Source organism: Pinus tabuliformis, chromosome 1_2 (assembly GCF_031772625.1).
Source record: "Pinus tabuliformis cultivar Carrire ecotype Pingquan chromosome 1_2, CPIR1, whole genome shotgun sequence".
In the NCBI taxonomy this organism is placed as follows: Eukaryota; Viridiplantae; Streptophyta; class Pinopsida; order Pinales; family Pinaceae; genus Pinus; species Pinus tabuliformis.
Genome location: NC_142298.1, coordinates 1,238,470,928 through 1,238,489,151, shown reverse-complemented (window position 1 = coordinate 1,238,489,151; position 18,224 = coordinate 1,238,470,928). Strand labels below are relative to the sequence as shown.

Below are 18,224 nucleotides of genomic sequence, written 5' to 3'. Positions count from 1 at the left end.
TTGAGAAACAATGGAAAACTCTAAACATCCAAAAACCTAACCCTAGGAAATGAAGCGCCAAACTATGGGCCCCATTTGGGTAAATTGGTACATCAACTTCTTGGGGTCGTAACTTTGGCATACGATCTCTATTTGACGCACAAAATATTTCGTTAGCAAGATCTATCCGAGGACTACAAATTTTGAATGACCAACATGGGTCTTTGTTTAAGGCCTAAAAATGGCTCCAGAAGTTCACAACCCGAAAAACTGCCAAAAATAGTAAATTGTGCTACAAATAAGGAAACTAAAAAACTGAAAGAAACAATGTTGGGGGTCCAAGTGGAATAGGTGGGTGGCCACCAATATCCCCCTAGATCATAGGGACTTTATCATAAACCTTAGACTACATCATAACAACTTTCATTACATCTAGGGTTTTAATGTTTCTTCCAAAAGTATGACATACCTTACTACAACATATAGCAAAGGCTAGAAAAAATTCAAATAAATAAGATATAAAGAGCAGCTAACAACTCTTCAAAAGTCATATGTTAGAATTCTCACTAGGTTTCATACAAATCCTAAATTTCATACAAAAGAGTCAATCAAAACCAATCATAGCCTAGTGATTAACATGACCAGCTTCCACTAGGGTTAGTTGCAAACCCTATATTTTCAATCAAACATCAATCCCACAAAAACTCAAATACAAATCTCAAATTATCACATTGTTATCATACATCAGAGGTTTTTACTTCTACTAAGGTCTAACATCAAAACCCTAGAATACTATCATCCTAGAAAGACAAACTTTGACTAGGGATTAGGTCCAAACCCTAGGATTCATGACCACTGACAAATAGGTCAACTCATACATCTAGGACATCATCATCATGCATAGGCACATCATAGACAAAATTAATATATTAGACATATGCCGTCTTAGAACAGTCTGGGGTTTCAACCAAATGGACACATACCTAGGGTTTCATTCCTAGGACTCTATAAAAAGAGTTTTTCTTACAAACCAAACCAAACCCTAAGAATCTAGGGTTTCATAACATATCAAAGTGAACCCTACAATACCAAAACTTCAAAGGTTCGAGGTATGAGACAAACAACGTTCAACCTTAACAAGTTAAGATTTCTTGATCATACAGAAATCCAAAACATGACATCATCAACAAGAACTTTAAATAACATTTCACAACAACCCTAAGGAGGCTAGGGTTTCACACATTGTCAACATACCTTTAGGCTAGGGCTTTCCAGAGACCCTATCTATGTTTCTATAAAATCAATTAAGAATTTAGAGAGGGGTAGATTTATCGAGAGATGGATCTCCCTAAATAAGAATCTTTATGATTCTAGGCTAGACATAACGATATTGGTCATATAATACAAACTTCAAAAATAGATGATCATACTTTTAAGAGAATCTTGTAATGTGTATGGTTTGGAGATATTCGTTGGCAAACCTGGTGAGGATTCCTTAAAGTGCTTGCTTGTATTAAGCCATCATCTATAGTACATACTTACAAGCACAACATGTGATACCAAGGACATAATTTAATTTTATTAAGTTAGATATTTTACATAATCAAGGAGGAGGGACTTTTTCATTCTTTCAAACATTAGTAGGACCCTTTTATTTAACATTCTAGGTTACATGCAAACCCTAGAAAATACATTCTACATTATCTAGAAATTACAATCTTTATCCTATAAGCAAGAATAATTTGGTATTTAGATATATGTTGCAAATCTAAAAAATTCATGATCACACGTACCTTGACATTACATACCTCTAATTTATTAGACTTGTTGTAGTAAAAATACTTTACTAGTTCCTTGGAGTATCAATTTCATCTACCATAAGACAGACCTCGAATCCTTTATGGGGTGACACGATGCCTTATACTTTGGTTCTTCGATCATGCGATGGTTGATTTCTCTTTACCATGCTAACACCAATCCCTTCTTACTAAGGCGGCATCAAAACCATAACAATATAGTTATATCGAACCTTCATCACTGTGATTACCTCAAGACTTTAGAATGAAACTATGGTAGATTGATCCTCCATCTGTATTCCCTAACAGTAATAACATCGAGAACATTTGAGTGCCTAAACTGAGCTCCCAAACATTGCCTCTGAGATTGCTAAGATACATTTCTAAAATCCAAACTCGATTTCTCAATTTTTTCAAGGTCCTTATGTTAATTTTTGTGATCTTCTGAGTGTGCTGGAAGAGCATCAAATTGTAGTTTATCATAATTCATTGATATATATATTACTGAAAGTGTATACTATAATCTGCATCATTTCAAAGAAGTATGCCTATCTTGTTTCTAAATTCGTTACTACAATTCATCGAAACTTATCCACCAAAGTATATCTACATAACATCAAACTGAGGCTACTTATTTGAACTCCTCAAGTGATACCAAAATTTTGTTACTTCCTCACTGTGCAATATCACTGAAACCAATTCGCAATAATCTCAGAGATCCGACCTTATTGATGAGCCCCAAATTTGGTAACATTTTGGGCTCATTTGGCCTAACTACCCTTGTTCAATCCTTCATCTTTCATAAATTATGCATCATTTTTTTGTATGTTTATGTCATTTGTACGAATAAGGGTAGTCACTATTCCTAGGTGGCTAACACGTGCTCATTTCAGGTTTTTTGACACATGTTGGAGCAAAACCGAGAAGATAAGGGCTAGGAGACAGCCAAGATGGGATTGAGGATTCGTAGGGAGGTTGTCCACGGCATTAAATAGCCTTCCTTGAGATCTTCATCCCCAACTCTGAGCTCCAAAAGCCACCACAACCGGATTTAGAAGGCAGCCAAGCAGATTTTGTGGAAGCAGCTATTCACTCCCAGTTTGGACAGCCAAGCCCCATAGATTTAGGAGGTCAGCTTGGGGCCTCGTGATGTGTAAATGATAAGGCTTCAGCCTTCGAAAAGGACTTTTGGAAAACTTTTGCACATTCTGCACTACGAGCTGCTAGCTCTGTTTTGTTCTTTTGTAGCCATTATTGGCATAACTCTTGACTTATGATTATTATTTTTTAATGAGAAGCAGTCAGATTTGATCCCAGCTCTGAGTTTCTAAGAGGAGCCATAGCTCTCGGGTTTGGGCCCAACTTGAGAGCCTAGGGCCTCCTTCTTTGTATTGATATTTTTTTTTCCTTTCAACATTATGATTTTCTTTACATGCATTTGAAACGCAGTTTGTTGAGTTAGATTTCGTTGTGTGGTTAAGTAGGCCATTATTGAAGAATAGAGTTGCTTCAGATGTCTAGAATAGAGTAATGAGATAAGAATTGATAAAAGCTCCAGAAAAGGGTTGCCTGCACTCTCATTTTCACCTCTTCCTAGGGGCTGGAATTGCAGACAGTGCTGCCCAACAAAAACACTAGTTTGCTCACTCATGCAATCTCTAGTTAAATGTTTTCGTTTGTAGGAGTTAGTCATGCGTTCAGATCTTCTGGAATGTTTCTTTACTTAAGTGTTGTACATGGTTCTCTTTAGGAATAAATCTGTTGTTCATTGGTTTCATTAACAGTTAGGATAGATTAGTTAACATTTTGATTATGTGCAGGACGTGGATGATTTGGTTAAGTTTACACTGTGCGGTGCATCTCCATCACTCTCTCGTCCATCTAAGCTTCGTCCATGCCAGCTGCTCATCTCCAAATTAGATCCCTCGTCTCACAACTACTCTTTTGCCTACGTCACCCTACCTCCTTAACCTTCCATTTCCTCTGCCCTTTTAAGACAAGTTAGCTTTCCACACCCCCTCATCACTTCACCTCTCTGTCACTAAGTCATTACAACCCCCTATCCTACCTCCCTATCCATCCATGCATCCTCTTCCACTCATCCATCACCCAAAATCCAATCGTAGGACATCCTGTAGGAACTTCTGAACATCCTGTAGAAATTTTGAACCATCCTGTAGAACCCCTGCAGACTTCCTGTAGAAGCTCATAAACGCGGTTTCTTGGTAGCCAAACTTTGTGAAACTCTCTGGAAGGAGGTTAGGGACTCCTTAGACCCTCTCTGAACCTTCCCGATCTCTTCCAAGAATTTCTCCTCCGTGATCCGCCTCTGCACAGTAAAAAGCCAGTTAAAAGCACATGCATGATAATTCTAAATAACTTATTCAAAAATACAAAAAGATGTTTCTTTAGGTAGAAGTAATCTAGACACATGTATCTTACCTTCATAGAAGTAATGGCATCTCTTTCAGTAGTTTGCGTTCCCATCTTTGCATCAGTAGGACTAGCTGGTAGAATTAGGGTTTGCTAGGGTTTGCGTTTCTTTTTGGCTTTCAATTTCTTTTCGCAAGTAGATTAGCTTCCTTTGAGTTAGCTTTCATCCATCAGTTAAAAAGCTTCTTCTGAGAGCTCATAGAAGTTGGCTTAAGCCCCTAGCGGACTTGTGCCAGCTGACCAAGTGACAGCTGCGGCAAGAGCTAGTACTTGTGCATACAGCACCGTCGCTTCCAAGTTTGTTACGAACTACCGGGTTGATAAAAGTAAAGAAGGAAGTTCCAGGAGTTGTAGCATTATTGCTACAATACTGGGGCCCACCATCTTTTTGGCGCCGTTGCCGGGGAAGCGTCAGAGTATTGGTGATTGTTGCTTTTCTTCTATTTTCCTACTCTCGCCTTCTGCTAAGTAGTTTATTTCATTTCCATTCTGCAATTTCCTTTCCGCAAAAGTACCATAGACATTTCCTGCTTTCATAGATTAGCATTTCAATTCCGCAAGTTCATTTCTGCAAGCGTAGATTAGCATTTCAATTCCACAAGAGTAGCCTAGCATTTCATTCCTGCAATTTCATTTGAGCAAAATAGATTAGTTCTTTCATGCTTTCATTTCAATTCCGCATTTCCATTTCAGCAAGATAGTTAGTTGCAGTTCAATCTATTTTAGTTTTGCAGGTACCAGAAAAAAGAACAAAAGCAATCAAAAGTCTTTCCATTTCATGCCTCGTAGAAATCGAGATAAAACAGGCAAATTCTTACCCAACACCCCCACCACGTCACTGAGTCACCCTTCTCTCTTCTTTGGTGACAGTGATCCAGAAGAACCTATAGGCGAGCCTCCTGAGATATACGAAGATCCTATAACAGAAGAAGAGTTAGAAAACACTCCATCTGAAGCCATGGCTGACAATAGGAGAGAAGATGAGGGAATAGAAGGTGCCTTCCCCATCCGAGAGACCAATGGAGACATGAAAATGAAAAACATAATCCCCTCCGCTTTACCTCACTTCCATGGACTGACTACTGAAGACCCTGATACCTTCCTGTTTGAGTTTTCCGTCCTTTGTCGAACCTATGACTATACCGAAGATGAGCAAAAACTGAAACTCTTCCCCTCTACCCTTAAGGATGCAGCATTACGCTGGTTCATGGGCTTACCTAGGAACAATATCACCACTTGGGCTCAGATGCAGCAAGCTTTCAATACCAAATACCGGGACTACTGTAGGTCCAAGGAAGCCAAGGGAGAAATCTTTCGGATGACCATGGGGAATGATGAGTCTTTAGAAGATTACGAGGAAAGGTTCCAACTTAGCTATAAGCGGACCAGGTGCACACTTGACCCCGAATCTCTCAAGTTGGTCCTACTCTGAGGAGTCCCTGAAGACCTTTTAGATACCCTTCACATGCTAGTTGGAGAAGATATTTACCAACTACCTTATGAGGATATAAAGACTGTGTTTAGAAACCACTCTAGGGCAGCCCGGAAAAGAGGTAGAGGAAACCTCCTCTCAGCTAGTCTTCCTTTCTCCAAACATGAGTTTGCAAATCAGTTAGAGGACCTCAAGAGTGAGGTGAGACAAACCATTGCCATGCAACTTGATACATTCCGAATCCAACAGAAGAAAGAGGAAGTTGAGAGGGCTTTGGCTATCTTCTGCCCTAGGTGTACAAGGAAGCACCCTAAGAACGAGTGCCCATTACATTCGGTTGAGGTATGTTTCGTTTGTGAGGAGGACCACCCCACAAACCAATGTCCAACCTTACCTGGGCTTAAAGCCATGTACCAAGGGACGGAAGCGCCCACTGAACCTCTCTATTTCCTCAACCAAAGGAGGCCACATGGACCTAGACCTTACCAACAGGGGATGCCAGGGACATCCCAAGCTTATTATAGTCCCAACCAATCTGCTCCTATGCCTTCCTGGGGTCCCCCTACTCATCCTTCCTGGTCTGTGCCTCCTCCATGGTCTTACCCACCTCAGTACCATACTCAGCCCACTACTCACTCATTTCACTCACATGCCCAACCACAGCCTCAGTGGAATGCACCTCAACCGGGGTGGAGGCCCCAGTACAATACTCCTCCCGCCATTTTTCCTCCATCACCAGCTCAACCACAACCATTACCTCCTGCTCCTCCAAGACAACCCCAAATGCCTGCTCAACCGAACCCGAACCCCAACAACCGACAGGCCCAGCAGGTATATACCAGGGAAACAGCATGCCCTACCTATGTTGTGGAGATCCAGGAGATCAACCTGCGATCTGGGAAGACTCTTCCGGATCGCCAACCTCCTCCACCAGAGGACGAGGAAGATAAACAGGAAAGTGAACCAAAAGCCATTCCACCCTTTCCTGAGAGACTAACAGCAACCACACAACCCAACCCAGAGGAGGATGAGCTTTTGGGAGAACTCAAGCAGTTGTGTGTGAAAATACCACTTCTCCAAGCCATCAAAGATGTACCGATATACAACAAACTGGTTAAGGAAAAGTGTTTCAGACAACCAGGCAGGCGAAAAAGAGACGCCTCAACCATCAATGTCATAGGACAACTGTCTGATCTTATGTTGGGGCAAGTAATCTGCCCAAAGTATTTGGATCTTGGGAGTCCTGTAGTTGATGTCCACATCAATGGCACCATCATACCACACACATTGATTGATCTGGGGGCTGCCATTAATGTGATGACTAGAGATACCATGCTCGAACTCAACCTTCAGGGTTCCTTGAGAAAGACCTCGACAGTCCTGCAACTAGCAGATCGCTCCACCGTGACTCCCGAAGGGATTGTAGAGGATGTCTTGGTCTTTGTTGACTCTTGGGAATACCCTGCAGACTTCTTGGTTCTTCAACCAAAGGCAAAGCTTACTGGATATCCCCTTATTTTGGGAAGGCCTTGGTTAGCCACTGCGGATGCTTACATAAGCTGTCGTGTAGGAAACATGACCATCAAAAATGGTCCTATGTCCAAGCAGCTAGTCCTATACCCTCCTGCCCAACCCTTATTAGAGCATGACTTACCACTTTGGTTGGAGGAAGGAGAAGAGGATGAGGTGTACTCTGCACCCTAGACACCACTACGGGAGGCCCCCCAACCGAGGATGATTTGATTGAGACCTTGATTCAGAATCCACCTCCCAGTGCATTGTCCTTAGAGGAATTGGTGGAGGATGCCCAAGCTAGCACCTTAGTGGACCTTTGTGTGACCAACCCAGTCGCCCCCAGAGTAAAAAATGTGGAGTTCGGTCCCGAGAGAACGTTAAAGATTAGCTCCTCCCTATCTCCTTCCCAGGAAAAGGAGCTGTGTAGTCTGTTGACCAGTCATCTAGATGCTTTTGCTTGGAGCTATAAGGAGATGAAAGGAGTCCATCCTTCGGTCTGTACCCATCACATCTACATCAAGGAAGATTGTAAACCGGTCAGGCAGCCCCAAAGGAGAATGAATCCAGCCCTTAAGGACATCTTCAAGGAAGAATTGCAAAAACTGTTGGATGCAGGATTCATTTACACCATCTCGGATAGCGAATGGGTGTCCCCTCTGGTGTTGGTTCCCAAGAAAAAGGGGAAGTGGAGAATCTGTGTGGACTACCGAGAACTGAACAAAGCCACCAAGAAAGACCACTTTCCCCTACCCTTCATAGATCAAGTGTTAGATGGACTGGCGGGAAAGAAGTTTTTCTCTTTCCTAGATGGGTTTAGCGGGTATAATCAGATCCAAATCAGCCCAAAAGACCAAGATAAGACCACCTTCACTTGTCCTTGGGGTACCTTTGCTTACCAAGATCTTCCCTTTGGACTATGCAACGCTCCTGCCACCTTCCAGAGAGCCGTCTTGAGCATCTTTTCTGAGCTGGTCCATGATTCAGTGGAAATCTATATGGATGACTTCACTCCTTATGGGTCCAACTTCCAGGAAGCATTGTCCAATCTGGGAAAAGTCCTAACCAAGTGCATTGAGATGAACCTGTCCCTTAGCCCTGAAAAGTGTGAATTCTTGATGACTGAAGGGACCGTGCTAGGACATACCATTTCTAGCCAAGGGTTACAGGTGGATCCTAACAAAATTGCTCTCATCAAGAAGGTTCCACCTCCTCAGAAGGTAAGAGATGTTCGAAGTTTCTTAGGTTTAGCAGGGTATTATAGGAGATTCATTAAAGACTTCAGTAAGCTAGCCTCGCCATTGTTTGGCCTCTTGGCAAAAGATGTTGAGTTTAATTGGACTGACGATTGTCAGAAGGCTCTGAATGAATTAAAGGATAAGTTGGTGTCTGCCCCAATCTTGAGAGGTCCAAATTGGGCCCTACCTTTCCACATCCACACTGATGCCTCGAACAAAGCCATAGGGGCAGCCTTAGGACAAGTTGAACAAAAACTTCCATACGCCATATACTTTGTCAGCAAAAACTTATCCAAGGCAGAACTGAATTATACTGTAACTGAGAAAGAATTCTTGGCCGTGGTCCATGCACTGAACAAGTTCCGACATTATATCACTGGCTATCAAACATTTGTACATACTGATCATGCTGCAATTAGATATTTAATGAATAAACCAGATGTGAATGCTCGTATTATTAGATGGTTACTTTTGTTGCAGCAGTTTGATTTGACTATCGTTGACAAACCAGGTAAAGAAAATGTTGTTGCTGACTTCTTGTCTAGATTGGATTTACCTGCAGGTGAGGATGGAACAGTGGATGACCAGATGCCAGATGAACATCTGTTTGCTATCTCAGTACTCTCTCCATGGTTTGCTGATATAGCAAACTACCTTGTCTCAGCACAGTTCCCTCCGCACCTATCCTCAAGAGAGAAGAGCAGAATCGTAAGGAAGAGTGCCTCATTCACTTGGATCGGGGGCAACCTGTTCAAGCTTGGCCCCGATCAGATCTTAAGGCGTTGTGTAAGGGAGGAGGAAGTCTTTGATATCCTCCTAACCTGGCATGACGGGCCTTGTGGAGGACATTTCGCAGCCAAAAGGACTGCCTTCAAAATCCTACAGGCAGGCTACTATTGGCCCACGCTTCATCAAGATGTCAGAAGGTATATCAGCCAATGTGACTGATGCCAAAGGATGGGGAAACCGACTCCAAGGGACGAAATGCCTCTCCAACCTCAAGTGACTCTTGAGCGATTTGAGAAGTGGGGTATGGATTTTGTGAGTCCAATCAATCCTCCTTCGAGGCAAAGGTCTTACATCATTGTGTGCACAGATTACCTGACCAAGTGGGCAGAAACCAAGGCAATCAAAGCAGCGACAGAAGAAAAGGTGGTCGAGTTCTTAAGAGAAAACATCTTCTACAAATTTGGCTACCCAAGAGAGCTAGTCACCGATCAAGGAAGCCAGTTCACCTCCAACTTAATTGAAGACCTACTCGCTCATCACAAAATCAAGCATAGGACTTCCACCCCCTATCATCATCAAGCAAATGGGCAGGTGGAAGTCACCAATAGAGCATTGGAGGGGATCTTGACTAAGGTGGTGAGCAACAGTAGAAAAGATTGGGCAGATCGTCTGGTTGAAGCCACCTGGGCTTACAACACCACTTGGAAGACCACAACCGGCTTCACACCTTATGAGCTGGTCTATGGAAAGAGAGCTTTGTTGTCAATTGAGTTCGAGTACAACACCTTGAGGATGGCAGCTCAGCTGGACCTAGATCTCAGCCATGCCCAACAAGAAAGGTTATTGCAGCTGAATGGGTTGGACGAGCACCGAATGCAGGCCCTTCTCCACTCAGAAGTGGTTCAACTTCAGAGGAAGGTATGGCATGACCAACACCTCAATGACAAGCAATTCCAGCCGGGAGATTGGGCGCTGTTGTACGATTCCAGACATAAGGATTTCAAGGGGAAGTTGAGAACCAGATGGCTGGGACCATATGCAGTGGAAAAGTGTAATGACAATGGGTCTGTTCTTATTCGAACCATTGATGAGGAGGCCATCCCCATGCTCGTCAATGGGCATCGACTAAAGATCTACAGAAAACCTCTTTCAAGGCAAGAATTCATCAAAACTGTGGAAAAATAAGTGTTGGTCATAGAGAAGGGTTCTGCCTCTGTTTTGGGCATACCCTGAACATTAAAAAAAAATGTATATAATAAAGATCCTTGGGTGAAAACCTTTCTGAGGCTCCCAAGGCAGATGGTAGGGGTGAAAACCTCATTGAGGCGCCCCAGCTGTCTTTCTGAAAATTTTTGAATAAAAAAAAAAAGACCCTTGGGTGAAAACCTCTCTGAGGCACTCAAGGTAGATGGTAAGGGTGAAAACCTCACAGAGGCGCCCCTCTTATCTTTCAAAAAAAAAAGGAAAAAAAAAAACAAACAAAGAAACAGGAAAACAGGCTCAAGATTTGACAATTCATGCAGGTTGCAGGTATTCCATGCAGAAAAGAGGTCCCTCAACTCAAGGACAAGGGTCCCTACTATGCTACCAGGGGGCCTCACCAGCACTCCCTCCATAAACACTCATCTCTTCCAAGGTCTGGGCATGATTTGATCACAGTTTAGCCTTCTACAGGAAGCTACAGGACTTTCTACAGGAAGTTCTGTATTTCTATAGGAAACTTCCTGTAGAATCTTTGGACGGCCCAGGACCGACTATGTGGGAGAATTTGAAGCCCGAAGTCCAATACGAAGGCATGCAAGCCAATGTTTTTCTCCATCAACCACTGCTGTCGCCTCCTTCTACCACCTCTACTGCCATGCAATGGAAATACCTGCACAGTCAAATCAGAACGTTGGATTCTCAGAAGAAACAATTCTCAAATGGAATGAAGTATGCAGAGGCCCCATGCGCTACTTATCAAAGCCATCCGAGGACCCTGCGACCGTGACCGTGATGCCACCGTTTCCACCGTTTCAGCATGCACCCGAGGAGGAGAAACGGCTACAGGATATCCTACAGGAATCCTGTAGCAGTTGATCCAGCTAGAGCATACACCATGAAGGCACCTGCAACACATAGAGCGGGCACATGCACCATCCGCAGCCAGGTAACAAGTCTCATAACCAGCAGCAGTCGGCAAGAAGGAACCCCCGTGCCTGTGCATGAAGCAGCAGCAAGCGGATCCGTCACCCTCGTCCTGAAGCCTGAAAATAACGTCGCGGCCGCACAGGTAAGTGCCTCACCCTTTTTCGTCAAATTACATGAACAATGCTCTAAAATGTATGCGAGTATGAAAATGAATGGGTTGAGCCAGTCGGGTAGCCATTCAACTGGCCACCACGACCAGTTCGATGGTCTCGTCCGATTTGGAAAGTGTTGGTTGTGTCAAGCAAGACAGGAAATGGACACGTGGGAAGCGTCCAGTCGGGGAGAAGCGGCGATCTAACAGAAATGGCGGCGGTAGATATGCAGGGAATGATGCGGTGGTCAGGCAGACTTGCAGTGGAGTGATAAGAGGTGACGTCGTCCAACGGTCCGGCAGGGACAGCTCACCCCCGCGCCACGAGTTCCGCAGGGATTCAAATCCACCGGTTAGATCGTGTATGACACTCCACTCATTTATCATCAACCGCTTTGCAGTCGAGTAAGCGTCCGAAATTCCCTGAAGACTGTTACTCCGATTCCTCGGCTTGTTCAAACGTCTGGTGGATGCACAGGAGACCCAAAAACCAGTGACGCGCTCTCCAGAACCCGTGCGCGACTTCTACAGGAAGCTGCGCTACAGGAAGCTCACTGCTGCGGAGGAAATTAATCTATTCACGTCAAAGGTGGCAAATTGGAATGAGGTAAGCCTGAACCTGGTCCTCCCATGCAATTGGTTTGAAGGGTGGGGATTTCGATGTCCTAAAAAAGTAGAACTACAGTCTGCGCATGAATTTGCAAACGTCGCCTTCCTTTTGCATGAGAATTGTCGTTGTAGTGTATATGCGGGGTTTTCTATAGGATTTGGTTCGTAATTGAGCCCCTGTCAAGGCTCACCGGTAGATAGCCGTGAATTCATGAACTGTGTGCTTGACAGAGGCGTAATTCTGCGCTCTGTCTAAGGAAAAACCCAAAGGCCCATCTTTTGATACGCGCCAGCCACCTCCGGCTAACACAGCAAGCTTTCACCATGCCAGGTGGGTTCATTAGGAAAGAACCGACAGACTCAAAGAAGCTATGGGAAAACCCTGAGGTGGTAGACCTGTTTTCTCGTGCACGATGGATGTCGTTCTGCGACAAGCTTCAAGGTTACGATGACGAGGTGGCAGAGGAATTCCTGCGAGATTTGAAGCCAAAATCAAAAACGCTGGCCATTGTCAATTTCCGAGGTTTGAATCTCAGACTCACCCCACAGTTCATCAGTAGGGTCACCGATCTCCCGATGGGGGTACCGTGGGATAAGGAGGAGAGAAAACTAGGCCAGAAGGCGAAAAAGGAGTTCTTTATGCCAGAGGAGCAATTCTTAGAGGATAAGAACGGAGTTCGTAGAGCTAGCCTACAGCCGCTCTAGAGTGAGGTCAGCCTCCAAATTATGAAATATATTACGTGCGAAGGACGATTCAGCATCGTATATGGGTACCATTTCCGGCTGCTCACAGAACTGAGGCACCAAATGGACCTACCTTCAGAAAACAAGTTAAGTATTCCTTACTTCCTCTTGCAGTCCATGACTGAATGTGCCACCAAATTACGAGAGGGAACGCCAGACCAGGTAGCCCATCATGGGCTCATTAAGCTCCTCGTGGAGGATGCACTCCACACATACACCGTCCCTCTCTCGTGGGAAGCCTTTCGAAATTTGACTAAGGATGGCGACATCAAAATGTTGGCTGAGGAGCTCACCTCCTCCAGCAGCGAGGAGAAGGAACCAATACAAACAGAGAAGAAAGGAAAAGGCCAAGAAACCATGGCCAAAGCACCAAGGAAAGAACAAAAGGGGAAACAAGAGAAACACCAGGTTGCCGAAACAGAGAATGACAAACCCACATTAACACCCAAGGAGAAAAGGTTACAGAGCAGGGTGGAAAGGACTGAACAAGTCCATGTCGGTGAAGGCACCTCGAAGGCAGCCTCAGCAAAGTCAAAAGACAAAGCACCCTTAGCCAAACATGCTAAAACGGTGCCACCTGTTTCTACAGGAAAATAAAAAACAGCTTCTACAGGAAGCCAGAAATCAGCCGCTACAGGGCTTTCTACAGGAAGTCCTAAGAAAGGAAAACAGAAGGGGAAGACAGCCGAAATCCTTGCAAGGGAGGCAGCAGCTGTGCTGGCCACCCTTAGTACCCCTCCCAAGCCGAAGGAAAAACGAAAGAGGGAGATCCCTCTGTATTTCAAAGCCAGGAGAAGTGTGAGAATCAAAACAGGCAGGCCCCAACCTCCATCCAGCAGCCCAATTATCATAGCAGACACCCCTACCTCGCCAAGGGAGAGGTCCCCCTCACAAATATCAGTCACTTATGAGTGGGGGAGCCCGAAGACAACTGCCTGGAAGGAGAGAATGGACAGGTTGGCTTCAAAAACCCCGCTACAGGATGCTGAGGCCGTTCTACAGGAAACATTGGCCAGGCTCAAGGAGACCGAAAGAATGGAGGGAGAGGCAGCCACATCACCACCAAGGGAAGACGGAGTAGAGCCACCAAGGGAAGAAGAAGTAGAGCATATTCCGGAACCTAGTCCCCAGCCAAGCTTGAGCTCGTATTATAACTTTTTGGAGGCTGGAAAAATTATTCCACAGAAATTCACAGTGCCGCTTTTCTTTGCGTTGGAGGAAGAAAGAGTGAGAACCCACACGTGGATGAGGATAGCTAAATCTAAAGGAGTGGCAGATATAGGCCCCTTGGAGGAACAACTCAAGGAGGCATGAAGAGAATTAGCTATGGGCAAACACGTGGGAAACTGCCAGTGGGTATTCCTACAGGAAGAGAATGAGAAACTCAAACTGCAGCTACAGGAACAGAGGAAAGAAAGAGGCACATCATCAAGGGACACTACAGCATAACCTCAAGGCAAAGAAGGACTGCAAGTTGGTCTTGGGGAGCCAACCTCGCATCTACAGGAAAGGGAACTGCAAGCACAAATCGAGATACAAGCTCTCAAACAACAGTTGCAGCAAAAAGAGGCACAACTGGCCTGCATGGCCAGTTGGGCCATGGATGCTCTACAATGTAGACAACCGGCCAAATCTTATGGCCTATACCTACGGGACCAGTGGTTGCAATTTCAAATTAATGCATTGGCACAGAGGGGTATCTCCCAGATCCAAGACCCCCAGCAGTTCACGGAGTTATGCAATAGCAGTTCATCAGAGGACAAGGCCAAGCTATCGGAGTTCTATCTCCATAATTTGGCCCTTCCTAATGTGACTTCATGGGATCCCAACACAGTCGTAGGAGATATGCAGTTAATGGCATTTGCCTCATGGTTGAACCATGAAGAAAAGAGAGCAGCAGAGGTCAAAGAGGTCATGAACCGAGAGTTACATGAGCCACTGCTGATTAGAGCAGAGCCAGGGGACCCCACTGCATTGATATTGGCCCACCAACACTTAGCAGCCGACTCTCAAGCTTTATTGAAATACATGGATCAGCAGGCTCAGGTCATAGCACATTTCGAGGATATGGAGCGACTATTAGGGGACAATTGTGTTCATGCTTGCACCCGCCGATGGAACACATTGTCCCACAGCCTCAAAATCAGGGAATATCACACTCCAACTCGAATGAGGGAAGCTCTAGTACGGGTGCCCCTCTACAAGAAGTCCATACAGAACCTCCAAGCCAGCTGGATTGGCCTCAAGCTAAGCCCACCTTTGCTTTTAGGATTGATGGAAGGCAGCACAGAAAAAGAAGAGCATAAGCAGTGGGAAGAGGTGGAAAGGAAGGCTGGGTTCCATGCCAGTGAGGAGGATACTACTTCAGAAGCCTGGGATGTGAGAGTGGCGGTGAAAGCAATGAAGGACGAGGAGCTGGATTAGTTGCTTAGGGATGAGCAATCATTTTAGATGGGGGGTGATGATGAGCCCCAAATTTGGTAACATTTTGGGCTCATTTGGCCTAACTACCCTTGCTCAATCCTTCATTTTTCATAACTTATGCATCATTTTTTTGTATGTTTATGTCATTTGTACGAATAAGGGTAGTCACTATTCCTAGGTGGCTAACACGTGCTCATTTCAGGTTTTTTGACACATGTTGGAGCAAAACCGAGCAGATAAGGGCTAGGAGACAGCCAAGATGGGATTGAGGATTCGTAGGGAGGTTGTCCACGGCATTAAATAGCCTTCCTCGGGATCTTCACCCCCAACTCCGAGCTCCAAAACCCACCACAACCGGATTTAGAAGGCAGCCAAGCAGATTTTGTGGAAGCAGCTGTTCACTCCCAGTTTGGACAGCCAAGCCCCATAGATTTAGGAGGCCAGCTTGGGGCCTCGTGATGTATAAATGATAAGGCTTCAGCCTTCGAAAAGGACTTTTGGAAAACTTTTGCACATTCTGCACTACGAGCTGCCAGCTCTGTTTTGTTCTTTTGTAGCCATTATTGGCATAACTCTTGACTTATGATTATTATTTTTTAATGAGAAGCAGTCAGATTTGATCCCATCTCTGAGTTTCTAAGAGGAGCCATAGCTCTCGGGGTTGGGCCCAACCTGAGAGCCTAGGGCCTCCTTCTTTGTATTGATATTTTTTTTTCCTTTCAGCATTATGATTTTCTTTACATGCATTTGAAACGCAGTTTGTTGAGTTAGATTTCGTTGTGTGGTTAAGTAGGCCATTGTTGAAGAATAGAGTTGCTTCAGATGTCTAGAATAGAGTAATGAGATAAGAATTGATAAAAGCTCCAGAAAAGGGTTGCCTGCACTCTCATTTTCACCTCTTCCTAGGGGCTGGAATTGCAGACAGTGCTGCCCAACAAAAACACTAGTTTGCTCACTCATGCAATCTCTAGTGAAATGTTTTCGTTTGTAGGAGTTAGTCATGCGTTCAGATCTTCTGGAATGTTTCTTTACTTAAGTGTTGTACATGGTTCTCTTTAGGAATAAAGTTGTTGTTCATTGGTTTCATTAACAGTTAGGATATATTAGTTAACATTTTGATTATGTGCAGGACGTGGATGATTTGGTTAAGTTTACACTGTGCGGTGCATCTCCATCACTCTCTCGTCCATCTAAGCTTCGTCCATGCTAGCTGCTCATCTCCAAATTAGATCCCTCGTCTCACAACTACTCTTTTGCCTACGTCACCCTACCTCCTTGACCTTCCATTTCCTCTGCCCTTTTAAGACAAGTTAGCCTTCCACACCCTCTCATCACTTCACCTCTCTGTCACTAAGTCATTACAACCCCCTATCCTACCTCCCTATCCATCCATGCATCCTCTTCCACTCATCCATCACCCAAAATCCAATCGTAGGACATCCTGTAGGAACTTCTGAATATCCTGTAGAAATTCTGAACCATCCTGTAGAACCCCTGCAGACTTCCTGTAGAAGCTCATAAACGCGGTTTCTTGGCAGCCAAACTTTGTGAAACTCTCTAGAAGGAGGTTAGGGACTCCTTAGACCCTCTCTGAACCTTCTCGACCTCTTCCAAGCATTTCTCCTCCATGATTCGCCTCTGCACAGTAAAAAGCCAGTTAAAAGCACATGCATGATAATTCTAAATAACTTATTCAAAAATACAAAAAGATGTTTCTTTAGGTAGAAGTAATCTAGACACATGTATCTTACCTTCATAGAAGTAATGGCATCTCTTTCAGTAGTTTGCATTCCCATCTTTGCATCAGTAGGACTAGCTGGTAGAATTAGGGTTTGCTAGGGTTTGCGTTTCTTTTTGGCTTTCAATTTCTTTTCGCAAGTAGATTAGCTTCCTTTGAGTTAGCTTTCATCCATCAGTTAAAAAGCTTCTTCTGAGAGCTCATAGAAGTTGGCTTAAGCCCCTAGCGGACTTGTGCCAGCTGACCAAGTGACAGCTGCGGCAAGAGCTAGTACTTGTGCATACAGCACCGTCGCTTCCAAGTTTACGAACTACCGGGTTGATAAAAGTAAAGAAGGAAGTTCCAGGAGTTGTAGCATTATTGCTACAATACTGGGGCCCACCACTTATGTGGCGTCATCAAGATAATTCAAGCTTCTATAACAATATCCATTAGTTTCATTAACCTAGAACTACCTTTTATCATGATCATAGCTCTGATGCTATGCTAGAAAATTAATTGAGATGGCAATTAAAACAATTTTCCTTTTAATGGAATTAACTTGTGATATTTTTATTATTACTATTCGATTTCTTAATTATATTTTCTTATCATCAAGATTAATGCCAAGCAACAAATGAGAGAACATACGATATAGGCATGTTGCAAGGGAAAAACCTCCCTTAAGGGGAAATCCCAGTCACAAAGTCTTCCTTAACTATATTCAAAAGATGAGATGACCAAGACCCTTACAATCTAAACCAAGACATCCTCCATCCGTCAAGTCAATCTTGTTATGCATAAATTCCACAGCTTCGTGTAGTTGTCACTATTCTTCACACTTGTCTTTGAAAAGATCACTTCCGAGACCAATATAAGCTTCTTCATCTTGTGATTGCACCATTATAATAACATCGAGATACTGTGGACATATCACTGTAGTACCACTGAAATAAAGCCACTGCAATGCATCACTAAATGGAGGTTACTATGATTCTGAATTCATCCGAACTTTTGTATACTGAGATATCTGAACTTCTCTATGTAAACGTAACGAACATATATCTCTGAAGCCCTATACAAACTTTTATGTCATCTCCGAGCTTCATCACTGAAACTTTCTCTGAAAAATATGAGTTCTGTGAATGGTTTTATCTGAAGATCCAAAGTGGTTATATATAGTGGTTTCCCCATGTAAATAGGTTGGCATTTGTTCATGAAGAGTTGTGTCTTTGTTATAGGCTGACATGAGTTTTTTTTTATGATAGTTTCTTTTGAGGCCGACTTGAAGGAATCATCGAGGAGACTGACTTGATGATGGAGGAGTCTT

The 18,224-nt window shown here is 43.9% G+C and overlaps 1 pseudogene; it reads left to right on the top strand.

Annotated features, from left to right (window-relative positions):
- The window catches only part of LOC149210720 (endoribonuclease Dicer homolog 2-like), a 30,712-nt pseudogene that overhangs the window by 11,099 nt on the left and 1,389 nt on the right, over positions 1 to 18,224 (top strand).